Genomic DNA, 8,027 nt, shown 5'->3' with positions numbered 1-8,027 from the left:
GCCAAAAATTAATTTCATATTGATTTCAAAGTGATCTAGCTGAGTTTTTACACTGAAAGCAAAGATTATAGCAATTGTAGTCCATGGTATTTATTTTCAATCAAACCAAAGTTACATATAATTCTGCCTCTGCTTATACGGGATATTAACACTAACAATACACTCCCTTTTAAAGACTTGCACAGGCCAAATTGTTGGAATGCTGGTTTTCTTGACAACTCCAAACCCCAAAACTATAGTAATACGTTGTAGAATATTTGAAAATAGCATAGTCAGATGTTTGCTTAAAACCTAGAAACTTTACATGTTGCTTTTCTTGTGCTGTGCCAAGTCTTGATAATACTTTTCCCCCAACCAAGGGACCTCATAACCTGATTATGGTTATTGCTTTACAAACAGTTTTGACAGAAGGTGGCTGCTAGAGCTTAACATATGTACTAGTTCCATGTGATGGACCTGGTTCTTGCAAACTAAGCTCATTGTTTATTCTTTGCTGAAGTCAGCAAATAAAGTTAGAGAGATACCCAGTCATCTATCACACCAAATAAAAGAACATAATGGCTTTCAAAAGGGTTTTCCCACTTACCCAAAAGGCTTTCTGAAAGCTTCTACCTCTGCAAAAAAAAAAAAAAAGAAAAAAGAAAAAAAAAGAAAAAAATTAGAACAATTATGGCAGATTGCATGAAATGTGAAAACTTCACAGTAACTGCTACTTTTCATTATGTTTGTCTTTGGGTCATGATCAACATACAGGAAGTTTACCATATGGTATCAAAAGAATGATTGGTATTGTGAATGATGATTTTCAGTCATCTAGGATCCTGTCAGGATTATCTGAAGGGAAAATTGGTCTTTCAGGTGCATGTTCAAAAGGCTTTGATGGATTGAAAGTAACTGTGAGAGCTGTACCATCTGGAGAGTGGCCTAAGATTACAACGCTAAAGTATGCATACCTCAGTTACAAAACTTTTGAAAGGAAGTCTCAGCCACAGAATGCATATACTTGTAGAGTTTTGCATGGGTTTTATATGAATACATTTTAAAAAATAGCTGCTTGCACATTATACCAGAAAAACCTCCAAAACTGCAATTGCTTTGAAAATAGATTTTAGGTTTTTTGGAGTTTTCTGAAATGCTTGGTCTGTATTTTGATAATTGTGCATATTATGTAAAGATGTTGGTGGACCCATAAATGACCAGACTTTTCTAAGAAAAATGTTGCTTTAATGCATTTCATGGATTTTTACTTATATCATTGCTTGCTAGTAATAGCAAATCTGCTTTTCTGCATCTGCTTTGCGTAGCTATTGTAAGGCTTTGAACTAATGTATGTATTTATTGCTTGAACTTCTGTGCATACCCTATAAAGCATAATGTCTGACAGTTTAAATGGCTTAAGTATTCTTGCTTCTATCAAGCTGATTATGGGGACTATGATCTTTTGTATACAAGAAATTTTAACTGTAGCACAAACATCTGTTTATGTATTGGTGGAATATACCTGTTTTATTTATCTTTTTTGAGGTAAACTAATTTTTGATACTTTTCATTACTGTGTACTACGTTCATACTTTGAATTCTCTGACATTAGAAGTCATGGTTGAGAATTGTAACAGCTGTTATTTGTTCTGTATTCATGGCTTTCACTGCTGAATAAAATAAAGGACCAAACCTAGGATTTGAAAGAAAACTGTCTACCTCTAACACCAGGGAGTTATCATATTTTATTTTACATAGATTTAGTCTACAAAGACACAAATGCTTAAACCTAGTGGGCTTAAGGCTTATTATATTCTATGTGGTTGGATCTATGGCAGAGTCGTACTATTTGATAATCAATTAAAATTTCATGTGAATGTTACAAGTATTCAGTAGAATTACCATTAACTAAGTTTTCTTTAGGTTATCCTCAGCATTCTGTATCTACAGTTGCTTAACTTTATAAGAATCTATATCTTTGTGATTAGAGATTAGAAGAATACACAGCTAGGCATAGAGCTACAGAAGCACACTTAAACCATCCTGGACTTTAATATCTCTGGATAGATTCAGTCACAATAGCCATTAGGTTATTTTGTAGTTTTCAAATTAAATATCCACATTTTAGAGGCTTCACCCTACACATGCCAATATTAACACACATTTGGACAACAGCTTTTTAATGTCATAAAGTTATTGAAAGGAACATGGCCTACCCTTGTAATTTCACAAGTTCAGGTTGCAATGAAAGGATTTCCTTTTTTTTTTTGGTCCATGAACACTTGGTAGATCTTACCTAACAAAAAGAAGGATTACATTTTCCTATAGAATTAATGTATGAACAGTGTGTCACTGCTGTTGAATGTAAAAATGTATATGAAAACATTTCATTCACTTGACCACATTTCTGAAGTATAAATAAAAATTATAATTCTTTTGACCTATTTATAACCCCTAGAATTTAATTTTTTCAGAGAGACCCTTTTTTCCCTGCCAGAATCAAGTCACAAAATTGTGTATACATGTCCCACAAATTGTTTAAATTTATTTTCTTAGGATCAGAGGTTCACAAATCAAATCATATACAAAATAAATCAATAAAGGTAGGGGATTCTTGTCAAATACATTCCATAAAAACTACTTTCAGGTTTAAACTTGGCATGCTCACATAATCATCTCATGTTTTCATGCTTTTATGATTTTCCTTTATCTTTTTTGGGGGGCCTCTAAATATCAGTCACATCCATGATATTGTGCTGTGGTTTAAGAAGATGTACAGGGATAGGTAAATAGTTTTCCAAGAGAATAGTCTTTGCCTGTAGTGACCAGTCCCAGACCTTTACTAGTGTCTAAAACAGGCAAGACAAGCCATCTGAGCGAGGAAAGTTTGCCCTTTTCTTTAACTTTAATATACATTCCAGAATTTGTAATAATTGGAAGTAAAAGAAAATAAATATGTTGAGTATATTTTTATTTTATGCATATTTTAAGATTTTTCTCATCCTTGTGAGAGAGTACCTTGACTAAAAAGATTCCAAAAGATAATACATTGTTTTAAGAGAAATGTAAACATAAAATTAATTTTATTGAACCTTAGAATTCATATTTAATTATCAATCATTTGAAAGTAAATGAATACCAACATACCCCCATCCAGTATATTTATTTTTTAATTTATTAAAGGCTATATAACAAGATGTGAATCCAATGGTCTCATACTCTCTTCTTAATATAGAGAAAATAATTTAGATATTAAAACTAACAATGCAAGAAAAAGAAAAATAATTTGGCAAATGTTTTATATTTAAATTTTAGTTCAAACTCTGGTCACTCTGTTGTGTAAAATATTGTGTTGCCCAGATATATTGTGTTAGGTCAACAGAGGATTTAACTGCTTTGTAAAAACCCAGCTACTAAATTATTTTTAATTTTTAAAAATTAAAACCAAGATGACAACTTAAAATCTAACTAACTAGAATAAAAATACAGATGGTAAATTACATTGTAACCATTTCTCTAGGCAGAAGTAGTGAAAGCTAAGTATCCAACTCTATTCTTGCTTCCAAATATTTCACAAGATGAGATTCAGACAACTTCAAACATTTAAATGCTAATGAAGGAAAATAACATAAAATACACATTTTCATTATTAATCAGGTTTTGAATTGCATTCAAAACACTTAAACAGCAGAGTACAATATTACTGCATGAAAATGTGTAATTTGAGAAAATAAGATATGGCTTCACTTACAATTTGACACATTATTTCCTTTTCTACCTTTCTGTCTCTGTTCAGTCACCATTAACACATACTAAAAGAAGCCATGTGACAGCTAAAAAAATGGAAACATCCATAGTTATAAGTAAAGAGTTTGGAAGTTTCCGGGGAATTTGTACCTTACATTGATTCTAATGTATTACTTCACCTAATAGATACACATGAATGTGTACAAACACACATAATTAACAAAATCAACAAAATTATAGCTTTTAAGCCCCAAATGTTTATTGTTGATTTCACACTCTGCTGTGAAGTAAACACTTGATAACTTTTGAAATAAATATTAGTCAATCTGTTTCCTAAAGTTGAAGCTGATCTTATTCCCTAATTCATGAGTCTTTAGGTTCCAATGATCCTATAGATAATGTAAACATGTACATAAAAATTATTTTCCTTCCCTTCATATTTGAGGATCCTTGAAGTCAAAAGTTTTGACAGTAAACACATGAAGGGGTGAGTGAGGATGAACAGAAAGGAGAAATGAAAATGAAGAGTTATTAAAGAAAATGTGCTGGCTGTGGCCAGACATGAATGTATTTGTTCAACTCTTCATGTTATGATTATAATGCTGAAGGTATTATCAGTATGAAACTCAACTATCTACATGATTCTCTTCTCAATCACTTTCTCTGAAGTTGCCCCTTGTGTTCAATAACAACTTGCTTTTGCCCTGGGTAGATTATATAGATTAGATTGCTTGTTCTCATAATATCATTCAGGGATGTTGATAAAGGACAAAACCCCTAAGCCACCATCTTCTTGGAAAGCAACACAGCCCTTGAGGCATTGGAACATACTGGAGGGAACACCTGACCTGCTTCTCTGCTTAACTCTCCTTTAAATACATTTAGATGGCCCTGACTGGTGTGGTTCCCTGGGTTGGGCAGAGTCCCACAAACCAAAAGGTCACCAAGGTCAATACCCAGTGAGGGCACGTGCCTAGGTTGTGGGCCAGGTCTCTGGTTGAAGGCATGCAAGAAGTAATTGATTGATGGTTCTCTCCCTCTCTTTTTCCCTCCCTTCTCTTCTCTCTATAAATAAATAAATAAATAAATAAATAAATAAATAAATAAATAACATTTAAATTATGTTATAGAAAATGCAACACTTAAAAATTATCAATCCTCTTTCATTAAATGTGCTAAAAATTAACAAGGAGTCTCAAGAGAAAGTTATAAAATTTGAAAATGACATTCTTCTAATATAGAGCTATTATAATAATGTATTTATATGTCATCTATAAGCCAAAGTCTGCAAACTTTTCAGAAAAAGTTTAACTTTTTCCCTTTCATCAGTGGAAGGATCTTTAGACAACTACTCTACAAGAAACCCAACCAACAGAACTTCAACAGAAATATTTCATCTGTAGATAATAGACCTAGATGTTAAAAGTCGTATAATAATACCAAAATCTTGCTATCAAGGCTACACATCTATTTACAGTTTTAGCCTCTTGACTAATAGAAATTAATTCAAAGTTAATAAAACAAAATAAGATTGCAAAGAAAAAACAAGTAATTTTTAAAATTGTTTTAAAGATCAAACTAGTTTCTCAATAGCCATGAAAAGCTGTGTTGGATTTATAAAAGAATCCAACATTTTGGTTTTTCCAGTCTGTGACATTTGATTTTCACATATAGTCTCCTTATATGGCATACTCAGTTGTCCCTATTTGGTATTATTTCACTTTTTATTTCCCCATCATCTTAGATATAATCTTATAGGAACCTCCAATGCAAAATGGAAAAATGTCATTAATTTTCTCCTCTGCAAAATTTAAAGATGTCACTATTAGATAAAGTGGTACATCAGTAGTTGCTATTTTGCTGAAGGAAGTCTTAGGCAGAAAACCATTACTATAGTGCAATTGTTATTTCTTGCATTTAAGGAAAATTATTGGGTCACTTGAAGAACATGTATGACACATAAAATCTGAAAGATAGACATTGAGCTCAAGCATCTAAAAAGAGATTTCAAGCAGCTTAGCAGAAGTTAAGTGCTATACCACGGTTTATTTTTCAAAGAACTTAATAAAAATCTGGAGGGAAATATTTCTATATTTTATTCCAAAGAACTCATAAACGATGGATTGAACAAAAGAGAATTTATTTTTTATAACTCGGGTCTTCCATGGGCTCTAACATTGAAACCCATCAAAACAATAAGTAACTTCAAACTTAGTGATCATTCTAACTGTACTCAAAAGGTGACTATCCAGTGAATAGCTTTACTTTTCCACAAGGTCACAAAACTATCCACTTATCTTTTGACATTTTTGGGAAACACTGGCAGTATTGAATAATCCAACATTTTCTTTACTTAACTATAATAGAGCACTTTTTAAAGCAAGAGGCATCCTGTTCCAGCCCATTAGAAAGACGGAGCACTGATGGGAAGCTAACCAGCTGGCAGGTATTGTTCCTTATGCCAAGGGGCTGGGATTGAATGCAGGATCTGGGCCTAAAATGGAAAACTAGCTTCATGTAATTTTCCAACTATGATTGATTCATAGTGGCCACTTGGAGTGCCAGGCACAATGTAGAGGCTTAATAAACGTTCCATTATGGATTATGAGGCCATATTTTCACAAGAACTTGTACCATCATCTACTAGTGACTTCTGCCATGAGAAGAGAAACTGGAGTAGGACAAAAGGCCCACTGATTTACCAATCTGTATTTGGTCCCTCCGTGACAATGAGATCTGAGAATATTCAAACACGTGGCCCAAATATAATAGGTCAATTTAGAACAGATGCTGGGAAGCAGAGGGGGGAACTCCAATATGGCACGAGAAACTGCCCCCGGAAAAGGGAAGGGGTGGGGAGGAAATTCTGAGACAGTGGTTGAAGCCACAGCCTGCAAAATAACCTTCTTTACCCCAGGGGAGGGTAAACAATTGATGTGTTTGTAACACAGCCAGAGGGAGCTTGTACAGAGATTACATAGGCTGAGAAATTCAGAAGACACATGTGTGACAAGATGACGCCTTGCCCTGGGCAAACAGATGCTGCACTCCTGTGTGTGACTACAGACTCTGCCCCCTTCTGCAAAATGGTGGCCAGAAGAAGGTTAAAAAAACTGAGGAGCTGACAAACAAGGTGGGTATTAGCACCCATTGGTTGAAAAGTTATACATGGTGCAGACAGATACACATGGTAGAAATGGGCTAGAATGGGTGGACAAAGGGATACTCCCACAGTGCGTAGGATTTTGGGAGGGGACTTTAAAGCAGAACACATGCAGAAGCACTCTCTCTTTTTCCTTACCTCATGCCGCCTTGAAGCACTTGATTGGGGTGTGGTGCAGGAGAACTCATGGGACCCACATATTTCAGGCCGCCTTGAAGCACTTCTTTGCCTTGCATGGGTGGGAGTGTATGCAAAGGCATAGTCCTGCATTGGAATGTGCCTTGCTGAGCTCTAGCCCTTGGGACATTATGACCCTGGGCAGCATGGCGCATATGTCCTGGACCACTCTCACTCTCTCACCCTGAGAGATACACAGGCTATAAAATTTCCTTGGTCCCTGGGTCACAGGCCGCCTCAGGGACCAGGACCCCACAAGTGGAGTTGCCCTCACATGACAAGATATAATGATCTAGCAGCCCCCTGAGCCTAAGGAGAAAGAGAAGTTGCATGAGGTGCTGGCAACTCTGGAACCCACAAATGTGTACCCCAGAGAGAGAGCTTGAAACCTGAAGAGACTAGCGACCCATTCATGTAGAAGCCTCTGACTCCAAAAAGAACAAATAAGAAATGATGGGACGCTTCTGGGCATGGATTTGGATTTCAGTCTTTCTGGGAACAAGGGAATTTCTGTACTTTGTAGAAGAGGTTAGCTTGGAGCAGGCATGCTTCCAGACCCCTCAAATTCGATACCCTGTTAATAAAGACCTTTTGCCTTCCCCACAATCTTCAGTGCTATGCTTAAACACAGCAGCAGATGGCAGGACTCCAGGCTGCCCAGTTACACAAATTGGGAGTGTTATCAGTGGACAGGATCAATGAGTTGGGAATAATTTCAAATTTGGATGTTTGGTTTTAAAACAGGGTAAGTGGAACTATTGTATTTGGTGAATTCCTGTTAGACATAAAAACCTAAATATTGATGTCTAAACTTAGTTGGGACTCAAGGACTATCCAAAAATGATTCCCATTCTTAGAGAATTGAGACATATGCTCACTATCACATGGAAGAAGCTTTTGTAGTAAGCTAAAATTTGACTTGCTTGGGCTGCAAGACAAATTTCTTGTTCTTTCATTTCCA

At 35.3% G+C, this 8,027-nt stretch overlaps 1 protein-coding gene across 1 annotated transcript in view; it reads left to right on the top strand.

Moving 5' to 3' along the window:
• Positions 1 to 1,766, top strand: part of FOXP2 (forkhead box P2) — a 369,425-nt gene extending 367,659 nt beyond the window's left edge. The window contains exon 17 of the mRNA XM_053662959.1: positions 1 to 1,766. This exon is cut by the window's left edge and continues 1,542 nt beyond it. The gene's annotated coding sequence lies outside the window, so the exon portion shown is untranslated.
• The last annotated feature ends 6,261 nt before the right edge of the window (positions 1,767 to 8,027 follow it).

Source organism: Artibeus jamaicensis, unplaced genomic scaffold (genome assembly GCF_021234435.1).
Source record: "Artibeus jamaicensis isolate MK-2021 breed Jamaican fruit bat unplaced genomic scaffold, CSHL_Jam_final contig_311, whole genome shotgun sequence".
Taxonomy (NCBI): domain Eukaryota; kingdom Metazoa; phylum Chordata; class Mammalia; order Chiroptera; family Phyllostomidae; genus Artibeus; species Artibeus jamaicensis.
The sequence above is the reverse complement of the archived record's forward strand: the minus strand, read 5'-3'. Positions and strand labels throughout refer to the sequence as shown.